Source organism: Cnephaeus nilssonii, assembly GCF_951640355.1.
Source record: "Cnephaeus nilssonii genome assembly, chromosome: 15".
NCBI classification, from domain to species: domain Eukaryota; kingdom Metazoa; phylum Chordata; class Mammalia; order Chiroptera; family Vespertilionidae; genus Cnephaeus; species Cnephaeus nilssonii.
This window is the reverse complement of record NC_137086.1, coordinates 17,951,401-17,969,588: the sequence shown is the minus strand read 5'-3', so window position 1 is coordinate 17,969,588 and position 18,188 is coordinate 17,951,401. Positions and strand designations below refer to the sequence as shown.

Genomic DNA, 18,188 nt, shown 5'->3' with positions numbered 1-18,188 from the left:
TTCCTTTAGGTCAGTGGTCGGCAAACTCATTAGTCAACAGAGCCAAATATCAACAGTACAACGATTGAAATTTCTTTTGAGAGCCAAATTTTTTAAACTTCTTCTAACGCCACTTTTTCAAAATAGACTCGCCCAGGCCTTGGTACTTTGTGGAAGAGCCACACTCAAGGGGCCAAAGAGCCGCATGTGGCTCGCGAGCCGCAGTTTGCCGACCACTGCTTTAGGTGGTCTGATGTCATGGAGCGTGGGGTACGCAGTGGTAATCTTAATTCCTCATGTGCTCACCACGGTCCTAGCAGAAATGGAACTATGGGGGTTTTCAGAAGAATGTGTTACTGATTCATAATGTTATGGATTGTGCTGTGAGATGTAATAGAAAGAGTCCTGAATGTGAAGTCTGGTGGGGCAAATGAAGCCCGATTGTGAAATAAGAACACACACAGCAAGTAGAGTAGCCAGCCAATTTAATTAGATCTATTGTTGCTCAGAGCTAGAAAAGAGCAAGTTGCTAACCAACAACAATATGGCCTTATGTTTATATGTGGGTTTTTTCTTTGCAGTATTTTTCTCTTAAATTTTTTATTGTGGTAAAATACACAAACATAAAATTTACTATCTTAACCATTTTTAAGTAAACACATTCCTATTGTGCTATCATCACCTCCATCCATCTCCAGAACTCTTTTTGTCTTCTAAAACTGAAGCCCTATGCCATTCAATGCTAACTCCCCTTTCTCCTGCTCCCCCAGCCCTGGCAACCACCATTCTGCTTTCTGTCTCTGCCATTTTAACTGCTCTTAACTACCTCATATAAGTGCAATCATATAGTATTTATCTTTTTGTGACTGGCCTATTTCTAATAGTGTAATATTCTCAGGATTCGTCCATATTGTACTACATGTCAGAAGTTCCTTCCCTTTTAAGGCTGAATAATATTCCACTGTGTGTATATACCCCATTTTTAAATTTATTCATCAGTTGATCATTCATCAGTCCATGGACACTCAAGCTATGCTATGAACATGGGTGTGCATTGTTCTCTTTGAAGCCCTGTTTTTAATTCTTTCGTGTCCAGAATGGGATTGCTAGATCATATGGTAATTCTATTTTTAATTTTTTGAGGAAACTTCATATGTTTTCTAGAGTGGCGATACAATTTTACAGTTGCACTAACATTGCACATGGGTTCCAATATCTCCACATCCTCACCAAGCACTTGTTATTTTCTGTTTCTTTTGCTAGTATTCATTCTAATGGGTATGAGGTGGCATCTCATTGTAGTTTTGATTTGCATTTCCCTAACGATTAGTGATGTTGAACATCTTTTCATGTACTTGTTGGCCATTTGTATTCTTTGGAGAAATGTCAGTTCAAGTACTTTGCCCAGTTTTTAATCATTTTGTTGTTGAATTTTAATTATCTATACAATCTGGATAATAATCCTTTATCAGATGTATGATTTGTAAATATTCTCTCCCATTCTGTGTTGCCTTTTTACTCTGTTGCTAGTGTCTTTTGATGCAAAGTAATTTTTAAAAATATATTTTATTGATTTTTTACAGAGAGGAAGAGAGAGTTGGAAACATTGATGAGAGAGAAACATCAATCAGCTGCCTCCTGCATGCCCCCCACTAGGGATGTGCCCTTGACCGGAATTGAACCTGGGACCCTTGAGTCTGCAGGCCGACGTTTTATCTACTGAGCCAAACTGGTTAGGGCAATTTTTAATTTTTATGAAGTCCAGTTCATCTAATTTTTATTGTCTATGCCTTTGCGTGTTATGTCCAAGAAGTTATTGCCAAATCCAATGTTGTGAAGCTTTTGTCCTATGTTTTCTTCTAAGAATTTTATCATTTTTTGGTTTCATATTTAGATCTTTGATTCATTAGAGTTAATTTTTGTATATCGTGTTGGGCGAGGGTCCAAAGCTGTTTTTTTGCATGTGGATATCCACTTGGCTGAGCACCATTTGTTGAAGCAACTTTCTTTGTACCTTGTCAAAAATTACGTGGCCATGTACATGAGGGTTAATTTTTGGACTTTATTCTATTCCATTTGTTTGTATGTGTGTCTCTATGCCAGTACCACACTGTTATGATTACTGTAGCTTTGTAGTCAGTTATAAAAAATCAGGAACAGTCCTTCAGCTCTCCTCTTCTTCTTCAAGAATGCTTTGGCTATTGCGGTCCTTTGAGATTCCATATAAATATTTTGATGGGTTTTTCTATTTCTTCAAAAAACATCATTGGGATTTTGATAGGTTTTGCATTGAATTTGTAGATAGTTTTGGGTACTATTGACATCGTAACAATATTAAGTCTTCTAATCTGTAAACATGGGATATGTTCCCATTTATGTCTTTTTAGTTTCTTTGAGCAATGTTTTGTAGTTTTCATTGTACAAGAATTTGATCATCTTGGTTAGGTTAATTTTTAAGTATTTTTTTTTATGTAAATGGAATTGTTTCTTAATTTTCTTTTTGAATTGTTCATTGTTAGTGTATAGAAAGGCAACTGAATTTTGTGTGTTAACTTTGTAATCTGCTACTTGGCTGAATTTATTGATTAGTTCTAACTGATGGAATGTAATCTTGTTATGGGATCTTTAGGATTTTCTGCATATGAGATCATATCTTTGTAAACAGGATAATTTTAATTCTTCCTTTCCAGTTTGGTTGCCTTTTATTTCTTTTTCTTGCCTAATTTCTCCGGCTAGAACTTCCAGTACTATGTTGAGTACTGATTCCATCTCCTTACTGCTTGTAGATCTATTTAGATTTTTTAATTTCTTTATGAATTAGTTTTGGTAGGTTTTGTGTTTCTAGGAATTTGTTAATTTATCCAATTTGTTTATGTAAAATTGTTCATAGTACTCTCATAATTCTTTTTAATTCAGTAACAGTTGTTGCTTCAGGGAAAGAGAACTGGTAAGTGGTGATCAGAGATGGGACTGAGTTTACAGTTTTGTTCTATTTAAATCTTTACCCTGTGCACATATGTTAGTAAATCAGAAATTAATAAGATGACCTCTTGGGAAGATTTACCATTTACAGACAATATTGATATCAAATGAGAAGCCACAGTCATCTCCTAAGCCACTCCTTACTCCTTGCTTTCCTTGCTGAAGGTCACCCTTCAGTTGGAAAGAATCAACTTCCTAAAGCACAGGTCTGATTATGTATTCATCCTCTCAGAACTTTTTTTTCACAGTCCCCTCATTTTGTACAGAATAAAATCCAAATTCCTTAGTGAGGCACTAAAAACTTTTCATGAAATGGTCCAGCTTACCTTTCAAACCATCTCATAGCAATTCTCTTCTGGAATCCTCTCCTCTGACCCCAGCACACCCCAGGCTTTTGTTTTTTTCTCTACCGACTGCAAATAGGGCTCATGTTCTTATTATTGTTCTAGCTGGAATACCTCACCTTACCACTCCTCACCTGCCTCCCATAACTATCCATCTTTCAAAGTTCAGCTGATGGACCACTTCTTCTATGTATATCTTCTTGATCTCCTAAAGTCAAAATTCATCTTTAATCATACATCTATTTAATCATTCAGAAAAACAATCTCTGTGTATACCCTGGGCAAGGTAGACAGGAGTAAGATGCAAGTCCTATCATCAAGTTGCTTTGAGTCTTTTAGAGGGAGACTGATGCACTCATCATAACTAACATTAATTGAGCACATACTAAGTGTCAGTAATATATTAGTACATAGTCTTCACAACAACCTGGTCAGGTAGGGGTTTCTCTTGCCTTAATTTTGGAGGTAAGGAATTGGAGACACACATAGGTTACCTACAAGGCTGGAAAGAAGAGGAGCTGGAATTCAAATCAGGAATTCTGAGTCCAGAGGCCCTGCATTTGCATCCCACCACTTGCCATAGCTGTTTCATAACAAGCAAGACATTTCCCTCATCTGCATTCTGATTTAATTGGTCTGAGTTGATATCAATATTGCTTTCAAGCTCCCCAGTGACTCCACTGTGCAGCCAAATAAGAACCTCTGCTGTAGAGGTTACAGTGATGGCAAAAAGTGCGGGTGGTCAGATAGGCCTGGGGTGTGGGGATTGGAAGAGGCTTGGATTAGTTTAACTAGCAAGTTGGAAAACAGTGATTTGTGAAGAAGAGACAGGACACAGGGGACAGAGCAACTTCAGGAACTGGGAGCTGCTCGGCCAGGCTGGGAGAAGAATCAGACTGGTAGAGAACAAAGAAGGGGCCATGTAGGCCTTGAATGTCATTCCTAAAGAATGTGGAATTGATCCTTCTAGGCCATAGGGAGACATTGGAGGCTTAAAAATTATTTTTGCATTCATCATTTTTAATAAGCCCCTTAGAGGCTTACTTGAGCCACTTGGTTGCAGAAAATATGTCCTGGTGGATGTGTAGGATTTATATAATGCTGGTGTTTGCCTGATCTATGATGCTACATGGGAGCACCTAGCAATACTCTCTGTCCATGAGGCAGAGAGATCCGAGATCCATCTGGAAACATTTAATATTTCTGAGAGGCTTGTGCTGTATTTCCAAAATGCCAAAACTCCCTTGAGGACAGACATCTCTAATGGGGAGCGGCCACATCTGCAGTCTTGCTTTCCTCATCCCTGCCTGATGCAAGGCCTCAGCTGCTTGTCTGTGGGCGTGAGTTTATCTGGTGAAGATGGAACAAGGAAGGCTGGTACTCGGAGGGGCCTTTACAATGTGGAGGTGGCCTCCATCTGCAGAGAAACTTGACGTACACCACATTGCTCTGGGCTGGGACTGAAACACCGCATTTCCTGTTGCCATAATCCCCCGGGATTCTATGAAGAAGAGAGTGAGCTAGAGAGAGGACAGTAGTTGTTCTTTCCTTCCTTCTTTTTCTTCTCTTTCCAGTTCCTTCCTTCTTTTATCTTAAAGAAATGCTAAGAGCAAAGTGCAAGCCAACTAGGCAGGAAGGCAAGGGAAATTTTGCCTTTTCTCAAAATGTTGGTGCCTGAAGATGCACCAGGCTATGCATGGAAGATGTGCTCTGAGATCTCAGGCTTGAGCCCACCGGCACAGGGCCTCCTTGTCCAAGGGATTGTGACTAGTTCAAGGTGGGCGTGTCCTGAGTTGTATCAGAACGGAAGGACTTTACTCCCATGTTTTTCAGGGAGAGGTTACCTCTCAGGTTAGAAATGAATGGGGGGCAGTTTGCTCTAGGTCTATTGGCAGCCATCTCCTGACCATGAGACAGGTCAGTCTGAGGCCAACACAGACAGGAGGTGGGGAGCTAAGTGAGTGGCGGAGAAATGGAGCTGGAGCACTTGAACTGTCTGCGCCTGGAGGCTGGTGCGACTATGAACTTCCCTTTCAGTTGGACTTGTAGCTCAAAGATTATTCCTGACTGCTGCCTAGTTCCCAATGCCTGTCCATACAGAGCAGATGGGTTTATACCAGTCTGCAGAGTGTTTTCTGAACAGTTCTCTTGTCTGGACCACCTAAGACCTCTTGAAGTAGAATGGACACTATTTCTATAATTCTGAGCAGTGAAGTCCCCTAAGGTCACACAGCCCAGATCTCTATATTAACCATGTGCTCTTTTCACTATATCGAGCACCTCATGTGACTAGTATTATAAATTCCAAATGGTTTCATGATTTATTGTATAACTAGAGGCCCGATGCATGAAATTCGTGCAAGGGTAGGCCCCTCTTCCCCCAGCTGCCAGCACTGGCTTCCCTCTGGCTACCAGCACCCAGGCTTCCCTCCGGCTGCCGGCCCTGCCTCCCGCCCACACCTGCCTTGGCCCGGCACTGCCCTCGTCTGCCACCACTCCTCCTCCCCCCTCGATTGATCGCCCCACTGGCTCCCTTTGTGGAGCGATTGTGGGGCAATGGCGGGGCCCCCCAACCAATCACATTGCACCCGCCTTGGCTGGCCTGGTGCCAGTGTGTGTCAGTGTGGTCATCCAGATGGTCGTTCTGCTGTTCAGCCGTTTGGTCGATTTGCATATTACGCTTTTATTATTATAGATATTACTATAAAATGGAAATTCCACTTACTTTTCACTTTTAAGAGCCTGGTTACATCTATAACTTTAATCTCACAAGACTTCTGAAGGGCCTCTAATACTATGCTCAGATGCAGAGATAACACTCGATGAAATTCAGTGACTAAGCTGGACACTTAACGGTCTGGCAAAAAAGGAGGCCAATCAAGATCTCCCATGGGATTTTGGAATCAGAACACTGAAAGCTTTGAAAACTGTGGGAGCCAAGCTGGAGACCATATGGGGCCCTGATTAAGATGTAGAAGATGAGGACAGAGCGAGATGGAGAGGAGAAAGCGTGTGGCCCAGGGAGAAGCGGAGAGAGCAGACGCCTTAGTTTCTGGCCACTTCCCAAGTCCCATTTCCAGTGAAGGAGGTCCAGCTGGACCTGGTCTCCTGTGCATGACATGGATGTTGCTGGGCCCTTCTGTGCCAGCCAGTGTGACTTTCTGTTCCTGAAAGCTTTGATTGTTGTTTTGATTGTTGTTTTACTTATCTCCTGTTTCCCTGAAATGATGAGTAGTAAAATGAAAACAATTAAAATGGGAAGGGCATGTGTACTTGTCTTTTGGTGGCATCGAGGCAGGAGTGGGAGAAGCTGAATCTGACGCTGGAGCCAGCTCTGAGAAGAAGAATCTCATGAGCTGTGGCAGCCACTGAGAAGGAGAAGCAGCCTGCATACCTGGAGCACTCTGGGAGGCAAAAAGGGAGAGGATGACCTTGAAATTATGCTGTAAGAATGTCACTGTGGAGTCCCTGATGTATCTATGGTCAAGGTTCCATAGGGTTTGTTTGTTTTTTTTATCCTCACCCGAGGATATTTTTCCATTGATTTTTAGAGAGAGGGAAAGAGAGAGGGAAAGACAGAGAGAAACATTGATGTGAGAGAAAATCATCGACTGGTTGCCTCCTGCACAAGCTCTGACCAGGGCCCAGGACAGGGAGGAGCCTGCAACCGAGGTACGTGCCCCCTTGACCGGAATCGAACCTGGGACCCTTCAGTCTGCAGGCCTATGCTCTATCCACTGAGCCCAACTAGCTAGGGCCATTAGGGGTGTTTTTGCCACTCCCCTCCCCCACCTCCAGGAAAGATTTGGCAATGTTTGAAGACATTTTTGCTTATCACAACTTGGGGTGGGGGGTGCTACTGGCCTTTAAGTGGGTAGAGGCCAGGGATGCTGCTAAACATCCTACAATGCACAGCACAGCCCACACAACCAAGAATTACCCAGCACCACACGCTAAGAGCGTCAGAAATGACAAACTCTGATTTAGACCATGTTTAGTTCCCCAAGTATTTATCTATATAAAAAAGAATGTGCTAGGAATTTCCCACACGTATTACAGGTAACTGTCTTGATGACTAACATGTGACCTACTAGATCCCCTTCTCTGGGATCACTTGGATTGCCATGTGCAGCCAAGGCAAATCCTAATGCAAAGATAGATCTTCACCCCTGGGCCCTTGGGCGTGTCAAAGGGCTCATGCGTGTGCTCAAAGACTGATGTATGCCTTGCCGTGGGGTTCGCTGATCCATGTGGCATGTTCCTACATGTCAGGAAACCAAAAAGGGAAAGCCTTTTGTGGTGCGTGTGTGTCAGACCATCACGGTTACTTCGTTAAGAACCTGACATATGGTAATGCTTACCACATCCACCAAGGCTTCAACCAATAGTGATTTCTAGGGAGGCTGCAAACAGTAATTACGTTTCTGAAGTGGTAGTTTAGATCTTATATTGCCAGTGGGAAAAAATACTAGTTTGCAGGCATGCCCCCAAATGAGCTCTAAAGAACTGCTTCCAAGAGTCATTTATCCTCCGTAACGGAAGGGGCACGAAGAGCAGTAAGTCCGGGGCGGGGGGAGGCCTCAGTAAAGGATGAGGTGGGCCCTGACCGCCCCTCTTAGTTACTCTGGAAACGGCGCGGTCTCAGAGTTCCCGTGGAGTCTGGACGATGAGTTCTCTCATCTGAAGCTTCTCCACCTAACGCGTTTGACACTGGGTCAGCCCTGCCTCCTCCCAGCGAGCTGTCTCCTGGGGCACTGTGGTCGCGGTTGCCAAGGGGCCGTGCACTGTGAGTTTGGAGCTGGGTATTTGGTTCAGTCCAACTGTGATCCCCAGAGCCTGCCTGGCCTGAACATTCTGTTCTTTTTGCTCTGCCTTCAATTCGGAGGCACAGGAAAAACACTTTTCGCATTTGGCAGAGCCTTGCAGCTGAGGTGGGAAGGAGGATGAGGGTGTGTCTGTAAAATCCATACTATCTTCCTCTCTGCCTCTTGATAAAGAGTGGGTATGTCTCAGACCACGGGTTCCAGCTCTCCCCAGGCCGCCCAGAGGCAGGCCTGGGGCTAAGGGTCAAAGTCCCAAAGTGCATTCCTGAATCCCAGCAACCACTGGGGAGCTGGAGGGCAGAGAGGAGGGCGGAGACTGAGGCTGAGCGACTGGGGGCTCTGGAGGATGAAGTCCCAGAGGGTGGCAGGGACCAACAGAAAGAGAGTCATTTCAAAGCAGGAGACCCAGCTCCTAAGGAAACCACGCAGCCTCACGCTCCAGAGGCCCCCTCTGGACCATTGCCAGCTTCGAACCCTCTTTCATGGCCCTCCTGCCAGTTTTGACCCAGCTGTCTAGTGGCCTGTTACACAAGATGGGATTGGTACCTTTGTTCTTCATGGAAAGTTTTATGTTGGTGACGTTTTCATTCAGCTCCTTATAGTTCTCATTGAGTTGTGTGTATTTGTCATCCATCCGTTTAAACATCCTTATAACGAATACTCTGAATTCTTTCTCTGTTAAGCTGCTAGCCTCAAGTTCATTTAATTCCCTTTCTGGTGATTCTTCCTGTTCCTTCCTTTGAGAATTTCCTTTCTGTCTCCCCATGTTTTCCTTTTTCCAGGAGATCTCTGCCCTTCCCAGCTGCAAACTGTCTCACCAGCCGCTTCTCCTTCGCCAATTCCAGTTTTAGAAGTTTAGAGTCCACTCCAACAATAACTGTCATCTACCGAATGCTTACCATATGCTACACACTGCACATATGTAACCTTATTTTATCATGGTGATCTGGTCAGGTAAATACTCTTATACCCATTTTTCAGAGTAAGAAGTTGAGGCTTAGAGAACCTTAGTAAGCTGTCCAAAGTTATAGAATGAGTATGTCGAAGAACCAGAATTCCATCCCAGGCCTCAAACATTGAACCCCACTCAGTACCCCCATTTGACCACCCTGCTGATGGTTTCAGCTTCCTTTTTACCCTGATACATATATCCTAGGCCAGTGGTCAGCAAACTCATTAGTCAACAGAGCCAAAAATCAACAGTACAACGATTGAAATTTCTTTTGAGAGCCAAATTTTTTAAACTTAAACTTCTTCTAACGCCACTTCTTCAAAATAGACTCGCCCAGGCCGTGGTATTTTGTGGAAGAACCACACTCAAGGGGCCAAAGAGCTGCATGTGGCTCGCGAGCCGCAGTTTGCCGACCACGGTCCTAGGCTTTTTTAAGTATTCTGTTGACAACAGATAAGACTCACACTGTAAAATACATACACTGTGTAATGAAGTTGTCTTAGAAGTTCAAGAGATTGTCTTGAGTTATATTTGGGCCTGAACTCGCTCACAGCTTTCTCTCTCACACAAATGTTATTTAGGGTAAAGTGATGCATCAGGCATATTTTTAAGTTTGACCAGACATAATACGCCCATCTAAATAGACATTTGAGTGCATTGTAATTGACTGTGTCATGGGATGTTAAAAATGGGATGATCCTTTGTCTTAGCTTCAGATGCGATGACGTGCCAACTACTTCCATGTTCCAAAGTGGTCCTGAGGCTCCTCTCACTATTTCCTGAAGTGGGAGGAGTGTGGGAAGTGGGAGGAGGAGGAATAGGAGGAGGAGGGAAATGCCAACAGTTTTTCCTAAAGCTATTCCAGCTCTCTGGTCTCCAGCTACCCTCTTGGCGTCTGTAACCTCTGGTATAGTCTGGCAGTTAGCTGAAGATTGCGGTTCTTGGTTACTCCTTTGAGTCCAGCTTGGATGCCCAGTAACCCCATTTGAAATTACTGAGCGGTGGTGTCCCTTGGGGCTGGAGCATAGGGGACTGGTGTCTGACGGGTGACTAAGACATCTACAGGAGAGGGAGGAGCTTGTGGCAAATGAGACTACCTGTGCGAGAGTCAGCCTGGAGTCGCCTCTCCAAAACCGGTTGTGTGTGGAGGGCTGGGGAGCCCACAGCAGGAAGCAGCTGGGGTTAGACCACCAGTTCCTCAGGGGCTGAGGGAGGAACTGTAAACACCAGCCAGAGCAGACTCTCATGTATCCGCATCCGGAGAACGTGGTGAGGGTCCCCAACAAAGTGGGAAGTGCCCCACAGGAACAAGAAACAACTGTACATTCCCACCAAGCCCAATGAACCGGAATGCCAGCTCACAGTAGTAGCATCTCGGAGGCCTTTCTGTCACCTTCACCTCTCCTCTCTGCACCCCCCTCCTGTCCGCGCCCCCCTCTCCCCTCGGCGCCCCCCTCTCCTCTCCTCTCCGCACCCACCTCTCCTCTCCGCACCCACCTCTCTTCTCTGCACCCACCTCTCCTTTCCGCACCCACCTCTCTTCTCTGCACCCACCTCTCCTCTCCGCGCCCACCTCTCCTCTCCGCGCCCACCTCTCCTCTCCGCGCCCACCTCTCCTCTCCGCGCCCACCTCTCCTCTCCGCACGCCCCTTTCCTCTCTGAACTCTTGAAGAGACTGTCGCAGCCACAGGGAAGACAGGTAGAGGCATAGGCAGAGGAGAGAATCTAGTCGTGCCCCTTCCCATTGCAGAAAGCAAGCCTGGAAGTGCACGATGAAACTTCAAACTGGGGTGGCCATTGTAAAGTTGTTAAGTATTACCCAAGTATTATCTCTATATTAATGACAACTGAGACTGTTTGGAGATGTAATATGAACAAGGTCTTTTTAAAAACTCGAAGCGTGATCTGCAATACTAAGGGGCCTACTCAGACTTCACCCTGGGCAGAGGCAAGAACCGCCCACAGTGTATGAGCGGGCAGTTGGGGTGTCCTCTGTGTCTGCTTGTCCACACTACACCCTGATCTCCCCTCTTCCTCCGCACTCAGCCTGCTCCAGACACTGGCCTCGGAGCAAGGTCCTGCCTCAGGGCCTTTGCCCTTGCTCTTCCCTCTTCCCCACGTATGCACATAGGGTGCTCCCTGGCTCCCTCCCCTCGCTGTTTCAGCGCCCCTTTATAAGACATTCACATGACCATGCAGTGTAAATCCCCACCCACCCTCACTGCTCTGTGCAGCCCCCTTCCCCACTGTCTCATGTCTTCACAGCCCAGATCACCGCCAGACCCCTCATGTGTATTTGTTTATTGTGTGTCCACAGGTTGGCAGCTCTGGGAGAATGGAGGTTATTTTGTTCACTCCTCTTCCCAAATACCGAATTATGGATGGCACGTGGCGATGGCCCCATAAATATTTGCTGCTGCCACCACTGAATGTTGCCTCTGCTTCCCTAAATTCCTTGTAGCTTTAGGATACAGGTTTACTCACTGTATTATACAAGAAAGCCAGTCCGGGCAAGTTGACTTGCACCTTACAGCCAGAGCATGTTTTCTCTGTGACCAAAGGAGCCGAGAGGAGGGGATTCACTGAGCACTGAAATGCCAGTGACCTCTTCCCCTGGAAACCAGACATTGGGGTCCCCGAAGGAGGAGATTTTTCTTTTCTTTTCGAGACGAAGGAATGCAGAAACAGAGTCCCATCTCACTATAGCCTGGAGGGCGATTTTTATGAATTTTTACCACATGTCCACACAAAACTTCTGCCTTTCTCTCACTGAGGGAAAGAATTTGAGAAATTTCTATGGGGGTCTTGTCAATGTAGAGACTCTTACCAGGGAAAGTGATTTTTTCGGAAGCAATCTGAGTCATAGGAAAATAAGATTCTGTCTGTGACTCGCTGAGGATTTAACCTGTAGGGATAAAGGATACCTTCTGGGGACTGGCTACTCCAAGGGCTTGGTAATGACGCCTACTCCGTGCTTTCCTCCCGAGAGTCATGTCCTCCCAACACGCTTGAGAAGCGATTCTTAAATCAGGAGATGGTCCGGGAACGCCAGAAATACCTCCTCCTTCCCAACAGCCCTTCTGGGCGTGCCTTGCCTTCGCTCTTCACCATCGTTATTAGTGCCCTGTCTATACTTGTGAGGAAGAATAGTTTTCATTGAAATTTGACTTGGCTTGAAGGCAATGTTTCCCGAGATGACAAAGATTAATTGAGGGCAGTGACGGAAAAACCAGGACTGTGCAATTACTGCCCGATAGGTTACGAGTGTGAGCTCTGGAACTACACTGCTTGGGTTTGAAGTTGAGCTCCATCACTTCCTAGCTGTGTGACCTCAGACAATTTCCTTGACTTCTCCGTACCTCAGTTTTCTCATCTGTATAATGGGGATAGTGATAACCCACCCCATATGGATGCTGTTAGGATGAAGTGAATTCATATGTGTAAAGGGCTCAGATTTCACCCTGGGCAGAGGCAAGAATGGCCCCCTTTCCTACCGTCACATGTTTTCATAGCCCAGATCAACGCCAGACCTCTTAGGTGTATTTGTTTATTGTGTGCCCACAGCTTGGCAGCTCTGGGAGAATGGAGGCTATTTGGTTATAATATAGTGAGTAAATCTGTACCCGCTGTAAGATGAAGTGAATTAATATGTGTAAAGACCAGTACTTGGCACATAAGAATAGCTCTGTACATGTTAGCAGTTATTATTGTTGTTGGGGTGGTGATTAATCGTGATATACTGTCATCATTCTCATCACCATCCTTTTGCAAAACATAGCCATTTAGATTCTAGTTGAGGACTTAACATGGGTAAAGCAATAAATTTAATCTCTCGCTACAAGGTGCTGTCCAGGGTGGGCCATGCTTGATTTTTGGACTTCTTGGCGAAGGAACCACATAGGTTTGTGACTGCCATTGAGTTCAATTCTTCTAGGACACAGAAAGGAAGTAAATCTTGTTCCTTCTCTGCTCTGAGATTTGTAAGGATCTTTAGCCCATTGTCATGAAAATCTTTTAGATGATTGTAGGATAATTGGGCCAATCAAATGGCTGAGGAATGATACCCAACATTCTTAAAAAAAATTGAAGAAAAAAAAATCTAGGGAAGTAAGAAGTGGAAATGAGCTAAACATTTTTTTTTTAAATTATAAGGCCAGAATAAAAAGGAAACACCAATGTATTTTCTAAACTGAATCAAAACCATACTAATATGTGTTTTGTTCCAAGACCCTGGCTTGTGGATTTGACTCAGGAAAGGATTTTGGCGGCATTATCTCGGTTCACCTTCCTCCCTCAGGATACCAGCCCTGGAATGCAATGCGGCAGTGGGTTCCAGCCCAGTCACATCTGCTTCCTGGGGGAGTTGCCTTTTGCAGGTTGCCACAGGACCTGCAGCTTTTATAAGTCTCACCTCAGAGCATCGCCTGGTGCCTGCTGTGAGCTCCCCGGCAGCCCCAGCATTTCAGATAGGCGGTCTCTAAGGATTTGCAGCGGAAGCGGAAACGTTTGCTAGTTGATTAGAAACAAATTCTAAGTCCAGTGTCCACAACTGTTTGTTTTACAAATGAGGTAACTGTAGGAAAATGCAATCAACCAAACTGAAATAGCCTTTGCTCCTCGTGGACAGGAGGCTCTGGGAATCTCCTTGGAGTTTGGCCCTTCCCCTCCTGGTCTGTAAACAGGAACTCACTTAGGAGATCTCAGACTGACTTACAGTTTGTGTGTGTATATATTTTTTAAAGTTAAAATTGTGTTCTCCAGCTCCAAAATTTCCATTTGGTTCTTTTCTATGTCGTCTCTTTGTTGAATTCAGTCCGTTCTTGAATTGTTTTCCCGATTTCATCAGATTGTTTATCTGTGTTCTTTTGTAGCTCTCTGTGCATCTTTAGAGCAATTACTTTGCATTCTTGTCAGGCAGTTCACCTATCTCCATTTCTGGGGCGGGGGAAAGGTGGTTGGTGGGGGGGGAGGGCAGTTCCTGGAGGTTTGCGCTCCTTTGGTGTGTCATGTTTCCCTGATTCTTCACGATCCCTGTAGCCTTGCAGGGTCAGGAAAGACCTTCACCCGTGGGTGGAGGCACGCTGGGGCTGTGATCCTGGGTCTGGTGGTGCAGGGCACTAAGTGTGGGCTTGTGGTGGCTTTGCTGTCTAGACATCATGTTGCTGGGGTCCACACCACCAGCTGCGCAGTGCTGGTGAGCACAGTGGGAGATCTGCAGAGGCTGGAAGGGCTGTTGGGGTCCTCAGTGATGCTCTAGAGTCCAGCAGTGGTGACGGCCCGAGCTGGTGGGGTGCTTGTGCTCGGTTGCAGAGCCAGCTGTGGATGCCTGTGTAGTGTAGTGGCAGGGGCCAGTTGCAGATGCACATATAGTGGTGAGAGCCAGGGCCAGTAGCAAGGACCGGGCTAACTGCAGGTGCACTAGCAGCTTTGGGGCCCCTACCTGTCAGGCACACTCCTATGGCCTCAGGGTCTCCACAGGCTGTACACGGCTCCAAAATACTTGGGGAGTTGGGCCAGCAGGGTGCAGGTGCACAACTGGAGTGGCTAGTTGCAGGTGATCCCAGTGGGGCGTCTAGTGACAGGAGTCAGGCCAGATCCGAGCCAGCAGTGGCTGTGGAGGCCCTAGCTGTCGGGGTGTACTATTGCAGCTTGATTACAGTTTGACAATCAGAATTATCAAAAAGCCGTTTCCGATGCCTAGGCTAAATTTACCCTGGCCTATTGCTCCCTTTTGCCCCAATCTCCGCACTAACAGAAGCTTTCACTGCTAATTGCATGAGGACTTTCATACCTGTAAAGCAGCAAAGTCCTTTGCATTTTTCTCTCGCTCACACTATGTTTGTTCAGGGGGCCAGGGATTTCACCACCTTCTGCAATCACAGAGGTACACATTTTTAGACCGCCAGCGGGGGACCCCTGGGATTTCTCATGTTACAGATGTCACAGAACTTGCCTCTCGAGCTTATCACTTGCTGATGGATTGATTAGCTCAGACCCTCTGAATGAAGAGATGGCTATACATTTCTAATAATTATATTAATACCTCATAATTCCATAAATCTATTTGCTGACCATATCCAAAGAGTTAATGTTTAAAAGTTTGAAGAGGATTACAATTGCTTTGCTTCACAGCTGCTCTGATTTCTTCATTCTAGTCACATGTAATGGAGAAATTATTTGCTAACATTTGGGTGCTGACGATGTGCCAAACACTGATCAAAGCATTTTGCCATGGTCCAAAGAGGGAGGCACTAACAATAGACCCTTTTTAGAGATGAGAAAACTGAGGCTCAGAAAGTAACTTGCCAAAGTTAATACATTTAAGAAGTGGCAGAGCCTCCTGCCTGACAAACTCCCATAGGATCTATAGTACAGGAGGGCCATTTGGCCTTGGCCTTGGCCTTGGCCTTGTCTGTAAGGCCTTACATTTGGATGTTTGACATTATCTCCACATGATATGTTACAGGCAGTCATAGAAGTACAACAGAGAATTGAGAAAAGTCTGTCATACAACTTGGACCACAATGTCCTCAGTACACTATGGAGATACACACACGTGCACACGCGTGCGCGCGCACGCACACACACACACGTCATTTCTGTATATGTTAAAGTCTTTAGGTAGGTAAATATAAACATTTTAAGTATACCATAGTTCTGAAACCCCATTTTGATATTTCTTCCTTTTGTAACATACAAAGAGTCCCATCAATGAAATTGGCCTGGCCATGTCTTGACATTGGAAAATCATAGGATTAGGAGGGAAACTTAGACTCTATTTTGTCCAACTTCTTCATTTCATATGCGAGGAAATGGAGACACAGAGGTGTTGAGTAACCTCCCCAAGATCACCCAGCTAGAGTGCCCTTCTGAGGACAGAGAGACCCGTGTCCTGCACCCGCTGCCATTGATACCAAGCTCATGTTTCTAACCGAGCAAGGGGAGAAGCTACACATGTGGGCACAAGTGACAGGAACATTGTGGAGTCCAAGAAGCATTACTTTGAAGGCCAATCGCTTCTTTCAGTATAATCATTTTTTAAAAAAATATGTGCAGAAAGAGATTACATTTCTATAGAACTTTCCACATTTCAAAGCCTTTTTGGAATATAGAGTCAACATTGAGCCTCCTGACCACCCTGGGAGAGGTGTGTGCAGACATTGATGTTTCTGTGCTTCAGATGGGGAAACACACGTCAAGAAATATTACACACCTTTTCCAAGGTAACACGGACAGGCAGTGACAGGGCTGTTCCTGTAATTTGGGACTCTGGGCTGGACAGTGCCCTGAGCCTCACTGCTCTCCCATGTATGGCACATCTCACAGGAATCACAGAGGCGAACAGCACATGCAGTTTTGTTCTGATGCCATTCCTAAACTACTTTCAAACCCAGTGTATTTTCTCTGAAAGAAACTATTCTTCATGTGTCCAGTAACTTAGGGAAAGAGATAATTAGATCTTCTCAACCATATTCATAAAGTCAACACGATTTCAGGATCGATATGAAGCATTTCCACTGTCCCTAAGGTGTCTCCTTTCAGTGGTGAGGTGTGAGATCATTTACATGAAGCTCAGCCTGGGAACCCATCCTGTTGCGATGAAAAATGCAGCCCTGGCAGTCTTGCAATTCTTTGTCTAAAGCCCTTTGACCAAAGAGGGTGTTTCAATTCAGTAAATAAAAGACAGGCGCTTCCAGCGCACAGCTACCACTTGCGGCTGACACACACAACGGAGAAAGCACACAAGCCTTGGGTCCCGCCTTGCTGCAGGGTGTTTTCCTCTTTTAAGAGACGGAGGCAAAATAACCTCAGAACTTGACCACCAAGACTTCCAAATTGGTTGCAACACAACGTAATGGCAAAACGCTATTTTCTTAGCGGCTCACATTTTTGGATAACCACCATGGCCAAGAATGCCTGGCTTTATTTTTACAATAAACCCAAAGAAAATCTTGAATTCCACTCTCGATTCAGAGGTGGCAAAGATGCCGTGGGTTGTTCAGAGCAAAACCATCAAGTCTAATAACTCAGTCTTCCCCTCCCTGTTTAATCTGTACCTTGAGGCATTTCTTTCATGTTTATGCTGGTTTGACGCTAATCATGCTTAAATGCGATTTCGTACCATGTTTTCCTGTGCAGATCCGAGCTGCAATAGTTAACAATGCCAGCTCTTTCCCGGGCTTATCAGTAAAAAAGCATTTAGCCTGAGAAAACACTTCCAGTGTAAACAAGACACAGAATTGCACATCCAGCCACATCCCTCCGAGATCTGTCTGAGTAGAGAAAAGTACAGATCCACATTAAATAATTTCCTTTTTAATTTAGCACCAATGCGCCTACTTCTCATACTGCTTTTGATAGCTTGTTATCATCCATTTGTTACAGTGCTGTTAAATTTCATAGAGGAAGCAAGGTATAAAAAAATGCCTTACATGTACTTTAAAATTCTACACAAATGTCACGCTTTTCAATTTATTTTCATTATAATTAAGTTGGCTTAAAGATACAGTAAAAATCTTCTTCTAATCTTATCTTAGTGCAATTTGTTTATAGTTGATATACCTGATATTAGTTGTTTACAAGGATGTCAGCTACTACCCACTCCCACCTCAGTTCTCTTGAGACTGAAATTTGTACAGACTGAATTCTTGGTCAAGGTATGTATTGTAGTTTCTTAATGATAAATACATTTTCATGTTTTCATAATAAGGAATGGAAAGCAAACTAGCTGCATGGCTTAATAATTCATCAGACATACCTTGTTTGAAGAAAGCAATATTTTTTTCAAGAATTTTCCACCACACAGAATGGATATCCTTTTTTCCTTAAGTTTTTCTGCATCACAAATCCCATCCAAATTGTTCTAAAGAAGAAACAACAAGAGGTCCAGGCACCCTTTCTTCTCAGAGGAGCTAATCAAACATTCCCATCAACCTCTGAGCACTTTGAAAAGCACACTTTACACCACACACACACACACACACACACACACACACACACACACACACCGCACACGCTGCTTCTCACGCTGGTTTTAGTGCTGAATTAGGCGGTCCTCTTTCAAATTTCCACTCCCACTTGCTTTTTTTTTTTTTTTTTTGGTGGTGG

The 18,188-nt window shown here is 44.8% G+C and overlaps 1 protein-coding gene across 1 annotated transcript in view; it reads right to left on the bottom strand.

Moving 5' to 3' along the window:
* Window positions 1–17,962, bottom strand: part of VIT (vitrin) — a 93,834-nt gene extending 75,872 nt beyond the window's left edge. The window contains exon 1 of the mRNA XM_079791890.1: window positions 17,839–17,962. The gene's annotated coding sequence lies outside the window, so the exon portion shown is untranslated. The remainder of the gene's footprint in view (window positions 1–17,838) is intronic.
* Window positions 17,963–18,188: the final 226 nt, after the last annotated feature.